The 16,477-nt window shown below is 43.8% G+C and overlaps 1 protein-coding gene across 2 annotated transcripts in view; it reads right to left on the bottom strand.

Annotated features, from left to right (window-relative positions):
• LOC124555686 (UNC93-like protein) overlaps nucleotides 1-16,235 on the bottom strand; it is a 402,758-nt gene extending 386,523 nt beyond the window's left edge. For both annotated transcript variants that reach the window (XM_047129688.1, XM_047129690.1), the window contains exon 1: nucleotides 16,089-16,235. The gene's annotated coding sequence lies outside the window, so the exon portion shown is untranslated. The remainder of the gene's footprint in view (nucleotides 1-16,088) is intronic.
• Nucleotides 16,236-16,477: the final 242 nt, after the last annotated feature.

Below are 16,477 nucleotides of genomic sequence, written 5' to 3'. Positions count from 1 at the left end.
GTACATCTGTGTCGTGTGGATGACTGATGAGTACCTGTACAATGTTGTGTTGGCTTTGTGTTATTATTGGTCAAGGAAAACGAGAGGGTAATACCGGTGTCCGCACATAGCCTACTCCTCTCGAAAAACACCAACGAGGATGTCGAGCTTAACGATGGATCATCATCAACAGTGTCAAATGCCCTCATTTGATGAGACGCTACGGAGAGGTTTGGAATTTATTCCAGGACGTTGGCGAGGACTGGTGGTCAGAAACCTTACGCCACCAACTCTCCTCCCTTTGCTGGCCAAATACTGGTAATGAAAATTTCATCCATCACCAGCATTCGAACCAGCTTACCTCCGAATCGAACGCTACCACAAAGGCGTGCGTCAGCGGCCTCGGCGGGTGCAGTTAGTGTAAATGCGGGTTTATATTTTTTCTAAGATAGTTTTTAATGTCATTATTGTCTCACGTGTTCCTACATTTTTATGGAATCCAAACTGAACTTCCCTGAGGTCGGCTTCTGCAGGCATTTTTTTTTCTGTGGGTATTTCTTTAGCACCTGACCCACACTCGCGTCGACTGTGGTCAACCTCGGATCTACCGACAATTTGCCAGCGTAATCTTATGCTCATGTGTTAGCTGTGACAACCCGCTTTCCAACACACGATAAGCAATTACTTTTGAATACATTGTGGGAGTCTACAGTGATCAATATTTACTACAAATATTTACTACCATAAACAGTCTTGATCACAAATTAATTATTCCAGTGACCGGTTTCGACCACAACTGTGGTCATCTTCAGACCAACGAGTAAGAAACTCCTTCTGGTGGTAAATCACTTGCTGTTTACCACCAGTGTCAATCACTAGTGATTTACCACCAGAAGGGGGTTCTTACTCATTGGTCTGAAGATGACCACAGTTGTGGCCGAAACCGGTCACCGGAATTAATAATTTGTGATGGAGACTGTTTATGATAGTAAATACACGAGAAGCAGTCAGAACAATTATGACAAATCCTATCCAACACGCACTGCTGTATGCACATTAATTAGTGTCGACCTGGTATGCCGTGTGTTATGTTCCTGTGTTACACCGCCAATGCTTAGTCGTCGCCACGAGTAACATTTTCTTTACCCTGCAATCTCCCTTAATTTATGGACACAAGTAGTTTACCGCTCAGTAAACAGGCCTGAACACATGACCTAAGTTTATCGACATATTTCTGACTCAGTTTGGACAAATATAACGGCGGAGAGTGTTATGATCTACGAATACCTTAAGAAGACTCCCTGAAGGAAAAAGTGAAGTACCCAGAAAACATGTTCGAAAGGCAACGTAAATGAAGCTCTAACAGGAGGCTACCAAATAACACATTTACCTTCTGTTTAGGTTCTCAGTTAATTCTTAAATTCCTTCAGTGTTTTTGTGAGCTTGCAAAGTTTGATTCTTAAATTCGTTGCGTGTTTTTATATTTGGGAGGTATAGTAACGCGTCTTGGGCGCCTTGTCACGGTCCGTACGGCTTCCCCCGTCGGAGGTTAGAGTCCTTCCTCGAGCATGGGTGTGTGTGTTGTCCATAGCGTAAGTTAGTTTAAGTTTATCATCTCGTGGTGCAGTTATTCTTGTTGTGTCCGTGCTTGCTAGAAAATGGGATGAGAAGTTTCGCCTTATGCGAGACACCTTTTTTCTGTTTTGTTTCACCCATACATGTTTCAGCACTTTTGTGCTATCATCAGTGGGTTTAATTTCTTTTTTATTTTTAACTGTGAAATTGTTGTTACATATTAACACTTGTGTTGTTTATAACATTATGTCAACGTTCCATTTATAGCCTAATCGGCAAAAATTGGATGTATGCATTCGTTAACATACCATACATGCTGTTATTGTCCATTTATTTTGATACCTATTCTGCCACACAATATACAACTTGTCATCTGCAAACAGCAAAACTTAATTTATTTTTCTGTTTGTTATGCATTTACGAACGGAAATCAGTCTATATCATGTTTTTCGTCTGTAACTTACAGTTCTGAAGTAGTGGTGCGTTCTCCTGTGCTGTTGGCGAAGTAAATAGGCTTACTTTGTGACCTATGGTCGCTTGGCACTGCGCGTTTTCGATTTCTCAAAACACAGGCGGAGTTTTCGCTGCCATTACGTTTTTATGTGCCTGTGTGGTGTTCATTTGTTTCGTAGCGTGTTTGGCTGGGTAAGATGCGCGAATTTGACTTGTATTTGGCATCAGTGGTGTATGGTTTGTGTGGTTTTGCGCACGCACGCATTTTAAGTAACGGCCACGTCCACATTCACGCAATCTCCATTTGTTTATTGCTTTGGACGGGCAGTAACCGACTATCACAGACAATCAGCCGCTTCCCTTCGAGAGCGAAACACCAGCAGGCTAGAAAGTAGCATATTTAGCTTTTTCTGTTTGTTTTCACACTTTAATTCTCAGGTTACTAGCAGTAAGATGGATAGGGTTGTGCGTGCGGGAGGAGCGAGTCACAGTTCGTGAATAGCTGAAGACGCTTACGGCCACGGTCAACCGTCCGCAAGCTGCTGTCTTGGGGTGTGGCGACAGATGAGAAACTGGCGAAGCGCATAAGACACCTCGGGTGTCCCTTGTTTCGCCCACGGGCTCTACTGCCGACGCAGCTTCCCGTCTAACCGACACAGATCTAAATTTGCATGGATACTCTGCAGATCACATTTAAGTGCCTGGCAGAGGGTTCATTGCACCACCTTCACAATTCTCTATTATTCCAATCTCGTATAGCGCATGGAAAGATTGAACACCTGTATCTTTCCGTACGAGCTCTGATTTCCCTTATTTGATCGTGGTGATCGTTCCTCCCTATGTAGGTCGGCGTCAACAAAATATTTTCGCATTCAGAAGAGAAAGTTGGTGATTGGAATCTCGTGAGAAGATTCCGTCGCAACGAAAAACGCCTTTCTTTTAAAGATTTCCAGCCCGGATCCTGTATCATTTCTGTGACACTCTCTCCCATATTTCGCGATAGTACAAAATTCGCGCTGACTGCAGTGAGAGTGGCTGCTGGTTGCTCGAAGCGAATACTGAATGCGGCGGCGGACCGCCTAGTCTCAACCATTCACTTAAAGAGTGGAAAGGTGACCGCTCTTCAGCAGGATCCAAACAGGCACATTGGGGGAGAAGTTTACAAGTTATCCGGAGCTCCAGCGTCTGGTACGAAATGGAGCCCCTTAGGGAAATAATGTCGAGGGCCAGCAAGAACCCCAATGTGCACTCTGTATCTTCTGGAAGGCCTCATCCGAGACCTGGAGGAGGTCCTGCCTCCGTCTATCGAGGGCGCATGGTGCAGTAGTCTCCAAGTTATTGCACATGTCAGCATCAATGACGCATGACGTCTGGTTTCTGCGGACCACCTCAGATTCTATAGGCTGCTCACAGAAATGGTGACGGCTTCTGGACTCTCTCGTGGGGTGCAGGCAGAGCTCACAGTTTGCAGCATCGTACCTAGAGTCGATCGGGAACCTTTGGGTTAGAGCCGAGTGGATACTTGTTGGAGGCGACTTTAATCTACCGAGTATAGACTGAGACGTCTGTGGATTCATTGCAGGGGGTACAGTGACTGAGTAAGTGGGTGAGTGTGTGTCTGTTTTTGGAGATGATGGGCGCTCAAGGGCGAGATTATCAGTGCCCTTACCCTTGTGAAAACAAACGAATGTGGATAAAATCTCTATAATTGTTCTACACAGTTAGGAGGAAATCTAAAAAAAAGGACATCCATTGCAGGGGTTACAGACAGTCCTGCGAAGTACTTTTGAACACGTTTACCGAAAACCGTCTTGCAACAAGTTCGGCAGCCCACATGCAATATAAATATCTTAGACATTAAACTTTCTGGCAGATTAAAACTGTGTGCCGGACCGAGACTCGAACTCGGGACCTTTGCCTTTCGCGGGAAAGTGCTCTACCAACTGAGCTACCCAAGCACGACTCACGCCCCGTCCTCACAGCTTTAATTCCGCCAGTACCTCGTCTCCTACCTTAGACATTGTTGCTACAGATAGGCCAGACCTTATAAAAAGTATGAGTATAGAGAAAGGGATTAGTGCTCACGATGTCATCATAGCGACCATGGTTACCAAAGGTAATAAACCAGTGAGAAAGACTAGGAGAGTGTTTCTGCAAGAAAGAACAGATAAGCAGTTGTTGCCACTTCACTTAGGTAATGAACTGACATTATTTAGTTCTAGTAAGATGGACGGAAAGGAATAATGGGGAAAGTTTAAACAGATTGTAAATCATACTATGGAGAAGTATGTGCCGAGTAAGTGGATTAAGGACGGAAAAGAGTCACCACGGTTTAATCAACGAAATTCGGGAAGTACTGAGGAAGCAAAGGCTGTTGCACTTTCGGTTTGCTGGCCGGTGTGGCCGTGCTGTTCTAGGCGCTTCAGTCTGGAACCGCGTGACCGCTACGGTCCCAGGTTCGAATCCTGCCTCGGGCATGGATGTGTGTGATGTCTTTAGGTTAGTTAGGTTTAAGTAGTTCTAAGTTCTAGGGGACTGATGACCTCAGATGTTAAGTCCCATAGTGCTCAGAGCCATTTGAACCATTTTTTTGAAAGGTAATAGGCAGATTCCATACTTCCACATTTCGGGAAAGCATTTGACACGGAGACTCACAGCAGACTGAAGATCCAAGGATACGGTTTAGGCTCGCAGCTATGCGAGTGGCTCGAAGACCTTTTACATAACAGAACCCAGTACGTGGTCCTCGACGGCGAGTATTCATCAGAGACAAGGTTATCGTCAGGAGTGACACAGGGAAGTGCAATAGGGCCGATTTTATTCCCTATATACGTACATGACCTGACTGACAGGGTGAGCAGCAATTTACGGCAGTTTGCTGATGACGCTGTGGAGTACGGGGCGCTGTCTTCGTTGAATGACTGTAGGAATATGCAAGATGACTTAGACAAAATTTTTACTTGGTGTGATGAATTGCACTTTGCTCTAAACGTAGAAAAACGCAAGTTAATGCGGATGAATAAGAAAACAATCGTGTAATTTTGGAATACAGCAGTAGTAGGGTAGCTTGGCATAGTCACCTCGATTAAATATCTACGAGTAACGTTGCAAAGCGAAATGAAATGGAATGAGTGGGAGAATTTTGGGAAAGTGTAGCTCATCCATAAAGGAGATGGTGTATAGATCGATAGAGCGACCCATTCTTGAATGCTGTTCGAGTGTTTGGGATCCCAAACAAGTCGGATTAAAAGAAAACGTCGAAGCAATTCAGAGGCGGGTTGCTAGATTTGTGACCAGTAGGTACGATCAGCGCACAAGTATTACTGAGATGCTTAGTGAACTCCAATGTCTCCCCGGAGACAATACGGTGCTTATTCGGCAAGGCAGCAGTTCAGGGCGACTTCAGAAAGATTCTATTGTCGTCAACGAACATGTCGCCTAAGGACCGTAAGACAAGATGCGGAAAACTAGGGTTCGTGTGCAGACTGACATGTCTGAATGTTACCTAACTATCAGTTTAATAAGTCACGGTTGCATAATATTAAGACGAATTATTTAGAGAAGAATGGAAAAACTGGTCGAACCCGACCTCGGGGATGATCTGACTGGATGTCGGAGAAATGTAGGAACACGCGCGACAATACTGACCGTACGACGTATCTTAGAAGATAGGTTAAGGAAAATCAAAGCTACGTTGATAGCATTTGTAGACTTAGAAATAGCTTTTGGCAAAGTTCTCTGGAATACTCTCTTTGAAATGTTGAAGGTAGAAGGGGTAAAATACAGGGAGCGAAAGGCTATTTACAACTTGTACAGAAACCAGACGGCATTTACGAGAGTCGAAGGGCATGAAAGTGAAGCAATGGTAGAGGAGGGAGTGAGACAGTGCTGTAACACAACCCCAATGTTACTGAATTTGCACATTGAACAAGCAGTAAAGGAACAAGGACAAAATTTAGAGTGGGAATTAAAGTTCAGAGAGAAGGAATAAAAACTGAGGTCTCCGATGAAATTGTAATTCTTTCAGACATAGCAAAGGACTTGGCAGAGCAGTTGAACAGAATGGACAGTGCCTTGAAAGGAGGGTATAAGATGAACATTAAAAAAGCAAAATAAGGATAATGGAATGTAGTCGAATTAAATCAGATGATGCTGAGGGAATTAGATTAGGAAACGATACACTTAAAATAGTAGATGAGTTTTCCTATTTGGGCAGCAAAATACTTAACGATAATCAAGAAAGATAATATATAAAATGTAAACTGGCAATGGCACCGAACATAGATTTAAATGCCGGGAAGTCTTTTCTGAAAGCATTTGGTGTTTATCCATGTATGGTAGTAAAGCACGGACGATAAACAATTTAGACAATAAGAGAATAAAAGTTTTTGAAATGTAGTGCTACAGAAGAATGTTGAAGATTAGCTGTATAGATCATGTAACTAATGAGGAGGTACTGAACATAATTCGGAAAACGTGAAATTTCCGACACAACTTGACTAAAAGAAGGGATCAGTTGATAGGACACTTTCCGAGATATCAACGTATGACCAACGTAGTATTGGATGGAAGTGTGTTGTGTGTGGTGGGGCCGGCCTCGGTGGCCGTGCGGTTCTGGCGCTGCAGTCCGGAACCGCGGGACTGTTACGGCCGCAGGTTCGAATCATGCCTCGGGCATGCGTGTGTGTGATGTCCTTAGGTTAGTTAGGTTTAAGTAGTTCTAAGTCCTAGGGGACTTATGACCTAAGATGTTGAGTCCAATAGTGCTCAGAGCCATTTGAACCATTTTTTTTTGTGTGGTGGGAGGGAGTAAAAATCCTAGAGGAAGACCAAGAGAGGAGTACGGTAAGCAGATTCAGTAGGATTTAGTTTGTGGTAGTTATTCGGAGATGAAGAGGCTTGCATAGGATAGAGTGGCATGGATAGCTGAATCAAACCAGCAACACAAAGAGGCTTTTAGACAGTCGTTTTTCCCTCGATCTGTATGCGAGTGGAATAGGAGAGGAAATGAACAGTAGTGGTACAAGGTACCTATGCCATGAAGCCTAAGGGGGTTTGCACAGTATGTATGTAGACGTAGATAACTTCATACAGGTACACACCGTTGGCGTGTAAGTAAATTATTAGAATTCCAATTTTCTGGGACAGATCGACCACCAGAGTTTATTAGTGTTGTTCCTGTTTATTATTCTTATCAGACTTGGTCAGGTATATAATAAGCATGAACAGCGTCAGATGATGAGTGATCGCAGTGAAGGGCAAGGAGATGAGGCGTACTCGTGTGAGACAGTGGCCTGAGAGGATTTGAAAAGGGCTTCATTGTGGCTCTCCATTTGGCTGATTGGTCAAATTTTGCAATATCTAAGAGTTTTGGAGCGTTCGGGTTCGGCAGTGGCCCAGTATTCCATCGCACGGGATCGTAAGGTCAGGCATAATCGTCGTCAAGATTTCGGTCGCCGATGTTGACTACAGCACGGTAGAATCGCCATATTGTACACCAAAGACTTTGTAACCCCTTCACATGAGCGCCTGCCATCAGAGAACAAGTGGTTCAAATGGCTCTGAGCACTATGGGACTTAACTTCTGAGGTCATCAGTCCCCTAGAACTACTTAAACCTAACTAACCTAAGGACATCACTCACATCCATGCCCGAGGCAGGATTCGAACCTGCGACCATAGCGGTCGCGCGGTTCCAGACTAGCGCCTAGAACCGCTCGACCATCCCGGCCGGCCAGAGAACAAGTAATGGCCTTCCCGCACCATTGGTCGAAGACTAGCAGCATCCGAACTAGGGAATTACCGTCTCTTGCGTGGGCAGTCGTTAACACAACGCAAATGGCTTTGTTCAGAGTGGTGCCATGACCGAGAAGCATGCACTACTGATGAAAGGCGTCACACTTTGTTCAGCAACGAATCGTGGTTCTGCACTATCCCATATGACTGTACTCGTCGGTCTTTAGCACAGTTTTTGGCCCTTCAATAAAAGTCCTATTGTACGCCGATGACGTCTGCACGTACACGTTTTCTCTCAGCTTGAGGATGGCACTAAGGTGGTTGGATCGAGCGGCGTACGTAGTCTATTCGTAGACTTACAGAAGTGGACTGAATCTTGCAAATGGTAAATCTTCGGCGGTTGTCTTTACACGACACCGGTTCCCGTGGGATCACCGAAGTTAAGCGCTGTCGGGCGTGGTCGGCACTTGGATGGGTGACCACCCAGGCCGCCATGCCCAATTACCGTTTTTCTGGGTGAACTCAGCCTGGTGATGCCAATTGAGGAGCTACTCGACAGATTAGTAGCGGCTTCGGTCAAGAATACCATCATAACGACCGGGAGAGCGGTGTGCTGACCCCCACGCCCCTCCTATCCGCATCCTCCACCGAGGATGACGCGGCAGTCGGATGGTCTCGATGGCCACTCGTGGCCTGAAGACGGAGTGCTTGTCTTTACATGGCAGAGATGGACGGCAACAACGCCCTTGATGCGATTAGGTCCTTTTACTATTTCAGTAAGCAGCTATTTGTCGACAGACAAATGGGCAAGCTATGTGGGATATTTGATTTCCAAGGTTGGTCGATCACTCAATATCCTACGATCGGTATCTCGCGTATGATGTTACAATCCTACTCACTCTTTACAATGGCATGATTCGGTCTATACTGGATTATTGGCGACATCTCTGCTAGGAAAGATCGATACTCTGCAGTACTGTGCCATACGCATCTGTCTTGGGGCAATGAATTCTACACCTGCGAATGCGCTTTTGGTGGAAGCAAGGGAGACGCCTCTTCAATTCCGGAGGACTATCTTGGCTCAGAAATTCATCCTTCGTAGAGCAGCACAAACAGTTCATCCTCTTCTGCAAAATGTTAACTTCTTCATTGAGGACAACTGGTACGACGATAGAGTTCAAAGGAGGAGGGTACCCCTCCTAGCTCAAAGCATCAGGCAGCAAAAATATGTGATACCCCTCGTCCTGAAAGAATCTCTGCCTCCTGCATTTAGTGTGGAATGTGACGTATTAAAATACCAGTCCACAATCTTGTATCAGCCCAAAGGGTCGAATCGAACTTTCATCACTTCTACTAGCGCTCTCCATTTGACTGCATCAGCCTGTCCCTCATCGATCAAACTATTCACTGCCGGCTCCAAAACAAGAGAGGGGACCGGCTTTGCATACTTCGGCGGAGATCCACTACGTTGGGCTATGTTTACGCTACTGACAGAAACCAGCATCTTACTGCCGAAGTCCTTCCAGTTAAGGAGGCTTCTTAATATGCGGCAAATCAGTTCAACGACATCCTCATTGTCTCAGATTTGAGCAGTGCACTGGAAAAACTTGGAAAAGCAGCAGTGATGCCCCAACACCAATGTCCATGTACTCGATGTAATTAAGTTTCTCTATCAGTATGAAAGTCAACATAAACGTGTCCATTTATTATGGACCAAGGGACACACTGGTATCTCACGTAAAGAGATGGAGGACCACCTGGCAAAACAAAGTGTGACTGATGGCCAGCCTTATTACACCTGCCTTCGACATAAAGATTTTGTTGCTGGCGTGAAGAAAAAGCTTGTCAAGAATGGTCACATACATGGGAGATCTCACAATAGTCCAAAGGAAGACACTATACCATATACAGCCGAGTATTCCATGAAAAAACCCGATTTTCCCAAATCAAGCTATCTAGACGTCATACCACAACCATAACGTGCATCCGCATGATCACGGCTGTTACCCTTTAAATGTTTATAGGATGAAAGTTCAGGCATCTCCATACTGTGGAGACAACCCAACTGAAACTACAGACCTCAAACATATGATACAAGAATGTTCACACTGAGCCGGCCGGAGTGGCCGAGCGGTTCTAGGCGCTACAGTCTGGAACTGCGCGACCGCTGCCTGGGACATGGACGTGTGTGATGTCCTTAGATTAGTTAGGTTTAAGTAGTTCTAGGGGACTCATGACCTCAGAAGTTAAGTCCCATAGTGCTCAGAGCCATTTGCACCATTTTTTCCACGCTATGAGAGACAACGCCGCAAGTTTCTTAAGGCCATGATGAGAGCAGGAATTCCTCAAGCTAAATCTGTGACGGACCTGTTTTGACAGCCGACCACAATGGACTATGTCAGTGTTGCCCAGTTTCTGCAAGAAGCATATGAGTCAGACTCAAAAGTTCCTGCGTAAGATGTTGCGATAGGTGAACTGTTTTGAATGCTTGAATGTACAGAATGTATCATGAAGTTTACCTGGAATTAATGTAATTTCTAATGTGTATGCTGTATATGTGATATAGTACACCTGATCTGTAATTACTCACTTATCTGGCTAAATGGTTAATGCCAAAGGCCATTAAATTATATACAAAAAATATCCCGTATGACTATGGTCAGTGAGTATCATGGTTACCTGAAGATGTGTCCCATTCTTCCAATGTTTCGGACAAGCACATCATGTTACCCTTGGCGTCATGGGGTGGAAAACCAGCGGGTATGACTTCGGGTCACGACTGGTAGTGATCGAAAGAACTGGCGACACAATGGTACGTCGCAGACATCCTGCGTTCACAGTGTTACCTCTCCATATGCGACAGTATCATGGTACCGCTTTCCAACACGATAATGCTTGTCCACCCATAGCACATCTCTCTATGAGCTGTGTACGTGATGATGATGAACTCACGCCGGCCCGTGTGGCCGTGCGGTTCTAGGCTCGTCAGTCTGGAACCGCGAGACCGCTACGGTCGCAGGTTCGAATCCTGCCTCGGGCATGGATGTGTGTGATGTCCTTAGGTTAGTTAGGTTTAAGTAGTTCTAAGTTCTAGGGGACTGATGACCATAGAAGTTAAGTCCCATAGTGCCCAGAGCCATTTGAACCATTTTTTTTTATGAACTCACGCTGTTCGCAAGACCCCCAGATAGAATAGGCGTGGAATCAGATGAGACGTCAACTACACCCCGTGGCAGTATCCAGGATATCGGTCCAGATACAATAGTTGTGGGACGGCTTACGACCAGAGAGGATAAAAATGTTTCCCGACAGAATGAGAGCATGCATCCTTGCTAGAAGGCGAGCAGAAACATCATACTGATAAGTGGGCTAATGTTGCCAAGTTTTTTTTTTTTTATTTGACTCGATTTTTTAATCTCCGAAATAACGTCACGTACACTCTTAACCCGTGAAGTTTCATTTCATTCCCTCCTACCCTTCTGGGTGCTCCATTGTTTTTATCAGGCATCGTATATGCTTGAAGACGTTCAAAACTCGATATTTGCTTCTGTGTGGTAGATAAAACTAGTAGTCTCCTGAGATACAATATCAGTAACGACGGGAGCCCACTAGAACTTTTGATTTCTTAAATACGAGGTTTGTTAGGCCACTGCTCGTTTAATTTGATGGAAATACCCCATAACATTTTCCGCGTCTAGGAAAGAACAGATGCCGCTTCCTTGTTTTCGCGGTGCCTTATTCCTTTTAGATTTTCCAACGGCTTCACGCTTGTTAATTGAGAGCGAGGGAATGGCTCAGCGGCAGTTATCTGCACGAAGTGACAAGACCGGTATAGAGCCAGCAGTAATCGCGGCTAAAGACTAGCGGCCTTGCCAACAGCTGCCACCAACTCAAAGCCAGAGATCAGGCGTTTACGACTTCACTAAATGAGGACGCTTGTTCAGAGCCCCGTGTCTTCTGATAAATCACTGCAGCAAGAACGTGTTCTACTTACAAAATTACTAATGTACTGTCTCAATCGTGTATGTCACGATTTTACAGCACTAGTCCTCTAACTTCGTAAATAATAATAAGTAAGTGTGTAAATATGTTGCAGCGAAGTATGCTTCTTTGTAGATGAAAGGTATATTAAATAATGGTTCCTTTTAATTTCAAGCTCGTTAATTGGAGCAAACTGTGAGCGGTTCCTCCTGTATTCTAACGTAATAGTCTGATAACTTCTATTACAACACGGCTTTAACCTACCTTTTTTTTCTCTGCTAATATGCTATACCGCAGGTCTTATGCGACATCCCTCATTTTCATCGAAGAGTTTATCGTATCTACATGTTTCGGCAGCATATGAAAAAACTTTCGACGTTGGAAATATGAGTCACGGTTTTGAAAGATCACTTGATATTAACATCGGAATAAATACTAGAGTAAAAGTATGGTCGATTGTCATAATGTCTTTCTGGATGAACTGATGGTCCGTCTATTATGATTTTCTCAAACGATTCTTAAATAATAACAAGAAAAACGTTTCACCTTAAAAATGACCTCTGATTACACCGGATAAAAGAGCGGAAACTTCAGATTACCGTAAAAATTAATCGGAAAAGCACAACGTGACTAAATACCCCAAGAACGTGGTATGTAAGGAACGAGATTATTACTATTACTATTATTATTATTATTATTATTATTGTTATTATTATATTATTGTTTATCCCGTTGCTGAACGAAACTTTTTTGCATTGCAGGAATGTTTATTAAATTTCCCCTTTCTCTAAATGGTTCAAATGGCTCTGAGCACTATGCGACTTAACTTCTGAGGTCATCAGTCGCCTAGAACTTAGAACTAATTAAACCTAACTAACCTAAGGACATCACACACATCCATGCCCGAGGCAGGATTCGAACCTGCGACCGTAACGGTCGCTCGGTTCCAAACTGTAGCGCCTAGAACCGCACGGCCACTCCGGCAAGCCCCTTTTTCTAAGACGTTACCCTACCGGATATATAACGTACCACGTTAGCCCATCGGGTTTTGGAAAGTAAATAAGTTGACGATGCCATACTTTGTATTGAATAATATTTATGACTACTATTTCCTGTCTACAGTCTTTTTCAAACGATTTTATCCAGATATAGATGAGTAGCCTTGTCTGGCTGTCCGATGTCGCCGTCCTGCCGACATCGTCGACTGGAGAATGGTTTCGTCTACACTTGGTATCCGAACGCTGTTCACTCTTGCCATGAAATCACATTTGTATCGACTTTGTCAGGAAAGATTTAACAACTTCTTATCGTGAACTGATACTCTCTCTTCTCACTGATTCTCAACCGTCTAAAGTGTGTTTGCAAATACATACGAAGTCTTCTCAAAGGTTAGTATTCGTCCTCGCTTAGTTCACGTACATTCATTGTCTTATGAACGCATTTAATACAGGGAAACATGTGAATGACGCATTTAGTTGTAAATCAAAGCGTCAGCTACTTCCTCTTTTTATTAAATTTCCTGTGAAGTGCCCAAATCCCAAGTCACGAAAACAGCATTTTGGTACATACTCAATAGTGAAACAGCAGTTCCTGATCTCCTCGGTCCTCTAACATCAAACCGAACGTTTTCTGAAAGTGTCTAAATGTCTGTGTCAACTGCACGCAGGGTTTACTATTAAAACTTGCTCTAGGACCGGAAAAATATTAAAATCTTGCCGCAAAATCATTCAGACAATAGTTTAGTGCAGTGAACACCGGATAACTGCCAATATTTTGAAAACAGCTGTTTGTACCTCAGTTCTTATCGGCAGCCGGTATTATCGTTGTAATGATTACTAGCTACGTAGTTTCATCATGGCTGAAGGTCCACGTGTTGCCTTTCCATGGATGGGGTATTTTTCTTTTGTCAGTAACACAATATTATGCAGTAGTTATAGTTTAGTATTCGTCTTGGTACACAGAAAGAAGACGTAGGTGAACTGTCGTGACAATTCTAACACGGTGCAGCGGTTCTGAGATAAGCATTATCGGAAAGTAGTACAAACAGGTTGCCAGTCTTGTCCATATGATTACGTCATGCTGGTCAAGCTATTGTAAAGTTTCATAACTTTAGACAGTCCTTATAAAACCGTAAAAAGTTTCTCACGTAATAGCTATTATTTTCCTTGTGCTCAGAGAATACATTTCTTAATCAACACGGATATTCTTGTAAACTACAAAAGGATAAAGTAACTGACAGAATAATAACAGACGCAATGTCCATAGAACACAATACCAACATGTATGCCAAACGGTCTTATCTGGATGTCACCTGGGGAACTTATAAGCAGGAACTGATCAAAATGAACATAGTGCAGCTAAAGATACTGATGGAGCTTAACACAAAGAACGTTTCACGTAGAATGAAATGTCTCACAAGGAAAAGGTAAGATTGTTTTAGTGTTAAGAACAACATAGATCTTCGGAATATAGGTACCCAATGCAGTAGAAAATCAGTATTTTATAACATAGGTGGCGTCATTCGAAACAGAGCACCAGCATAATTAGGCGAAAGTCGTAGAGAAAATAAATTGTAACTTTGTTCAAAGAACTATCCCAGCATTCGTGTGAACCGAGTCAGGCTGTCCATGAAAAACTTAAACCAAGACATCTCGACTGGTATCTGATCCCAGTCGTAGCATTAATTAAATATTGTAGGAGTTTCCTGACAGCAAAATGCTGACGATACTTCCACTGCAGACCAGAGAGAGCGCCGCCTGGCAGATAAAAACTTTATGCTAGGCTGGGGTTCCGACAGCAGATTCAAGCTTGAAGTCGGCCGTGTGGCCTACTCGAGTGGCAGTGGCCCGTGAGTGGCGAGCAGCCAGGTTCGAGTCCCTTTCCTTGCCGATCCATCACATTTCGAGTGTACAGCCGCAGAAATCGCGTTTCTTCAACTGACATTTCGGTCGGATTCCTTTCTCTCATCTTCCCAATGAGCTGACTCACTGATGCCACAATGACCGCTTCCGTTCAGTTTGTCAGGTCACTCTGAACGTGTCCGAAATGTATACGGCTGAAATGTCAGTTGAATTTCTGCGGCATCACCCCGGAAATCTAATGCATTAATCAATAAGCAGCGAAAATATGAAGATACACACCATTACAGTTTGATCCGTAACATGTTTTTTCACTTATTCTTTCAGCAGCTTTTATTATAAAGACTGTTCATTTGCTTGATTATTGTGACAATATTTACTATTTGTCCCTCTTTTCTCGTGATTGGAGGGTTCCGTTAAGGAATTATGACAGTACTGTCGTATTTTAGTATCAATAACGTTTATTGCGATTTTTCTAATTTGTGCAGCAAAGTAGCTCTCGACGGCCGAAGTAAACAGGATGAAAGATGGAGTCTGGCAGTAGTAAGAAAAGCTTTCCCCGAAAAATACAAATATGTTAACAATACATACAACTCCAACTGTTAGAAGACAGTCTGATAATTTTTGTCCGACTTGTAACATTGCACGGAAGTGGCCTGCGAACCGTGCAGTCAAGAACGGAATAGCAGGTTTTAAAATGTGGTATTACTGAAGAATACCGGACATTAGATGAGTCTCTCGGGTAACTTAAGAGGAGGTACTGAACCGAAATGGGGAGAAAAATTTATTACACAACATGACTAGAAGACGGGATCGGTTAATAGAATACATCCTGAGGAATCAAGGAGCAGTTAATTTGGCGATGGGGAGAAGAGTGGTACGTTAAGATTTTAGGAGGCCACAGCTTGTTTGCAGTACGCGGGTTCAACTGGATGTGGTCTGCCGTAGTTATAAATATACGAAGAGATTTGCATAGGCTAAACTAACGTGAAGAATTGCACCTAACAAGTAGACAACAACAACAACAACAAGACTTGAAAATCAAATGGATGCAGATGTCAGCGAATACGTAGTGTCTGAAACTTTCATACGATAACAGTGTTCTGAAACATTCTGAAAATTACAAACTGTGATTCGCAATTACTGTCGACAGAAGTTTTACAGAGTGGCTTACATTAAAATACGTTTTAAAATTGCAGTAATTATCGTTTTTCAGGTGGTGTATTACTCATTCTCAAGATCAGTGTGTAAGCGTGTGTGCTGAATGTTTGAATTTCCCGTACTGTATAGGAATATTTAATCGAATCTCTAGATGTTTCCGATTTTTTCGGAAGGCGTAATCCTCATACAGTACACACACTGAAGTTCAGATCGAGAAAAAGATTGTCATACTAATACCAGAAAAACGTCCTCTTCTAATGAGCAAGCAACTCTGGCGCGCATCACTAGACAGACATATGGTATAATGTAATGTGTATCAGTTATGAAAAGTCATAGAAACACTCACCAACTGTGAGTATTCGTTTGTTGTTCCAATACTCGGTCAAGATGCGCGACAGTTGTTAGTTGTGCTCGGGACTCAGGGGGGCGTACCATCTGTCGGAGGAGACGATGTTCAGCTATGCGCGGGAGCCGTACTCACCAGCAGCAGGAACTGAGCCCAACTGTGACTGGCGCGGCGCAGGCGGGAGCCCACTGACCTTCGCGGGCCTCGTCCTCCTTCTGCACACGAGTAAACGCCACCTGCCGCACGTTTCACGAAGGACGCGCCGGCGCTCATCGCCGTCACCAGCATCTGTCTACCTTACAAGAGGAAAAGGCTATATACCTTGACAGAAGCCAATTCTCATTCGTCGCTTCAGTCTGCATATACAGGGTGGTCCATTGATCGTGACC

Source organism: Schistocerca americana, chromosome X (genome assembly GCF_021461395.2).
Source record: "Schistocerca americana isolate TAMUIC-IGC-003095 chromosome X, iqSchAmer2.1, whole genome shotgun sequence".
NCBI lineage: Eukaryota > Metazoa > Arthropoda > Insecta > Orthoptera > Acrididae > Schistocerca > Schistocerca americana.
Note: the sequence above shows the minus strand (reverse complement) of the source record. Positions and strands in the feature narration are given on the sequence as shown.